We start from the raw sequence: 783 nt of genomic DNA on the forward strand, positions 1-783 counted from the left end.
TCCGCGTCATGACACATCCGCGCTTCCCGGCAGAAAAGTAGTAGGGCCATAAGCTGAGCTCAAGCAGTGCCCCTGAGCTCTTGCGGTCGAAGGTACAGAGCTCGCGGGAGCATTAGGAGCTAACCCATAGGCCGCAGGGCGACAATCCGAAGGAAGTCGATGGCGTGCCTTGATTTTTGGCAAACTCAAATCGGAGGTGTCGCTCCACACGCACGTCCACTTCCTTGTGGCTCAACTACAGGTTATGCAGTGAGGGAAGTTTCCGATGTCGTTGCACTCATCGCTCATGGAGCGTTTTGTCATCTATAGCGCTTTCGCCAGGGGCGCGCACTACAGGTATCGTCCGCGTTGTGGGTACACAAGAACCACGTCGTTAAGCACGTAAACGAGTGCGATAAACGTCTAACGGATTTTTTTGAGGGACCAAGAAAAAAGCTCGAAGAGCTTTCCGTGTGGCAAGTTCGTCATCCGTTCTGGCCGGGAGCCCGATGATGTGGACGCGTAACGATCGAGTTACCGCGTCCTTTGCTTCCACAGCGGGACCCGCTGGGCGGAAACCATACTCCACACGAGGGTCAATGATCGGCCGTGGATGAGCGCGCTTTAGAGCCGCCTTATGGGCAGCTTCAAGCTGCCGCCTCGGTCATTCCTCGAGGTCATTGGTGATCACAGCACGTCCCTCAGTTGACGAGAAGTCTGGAAACGGACATGGGGTCCGTGAGGCACGAGCAGGGCTCGTATCGCGCCGCTGGCGCAGCTCGTCTTCCTCGTCATCCCATGCGG

This window comes from Plasmopara halstedii (genome assembly GCF_900000015.1).
Source record: "Plasmopara halstedii genome assembly, contig: Scaffold_1211, whole genome shotgun sequence".
In the NCBI taxonomy this organism is placed as follows: domain Eukaryota; phylum Oomycota; class Peronosporomycetes; order Peronosporales; family Peronosporaceae; genus Plasmopara; species Plasmopara halstedii.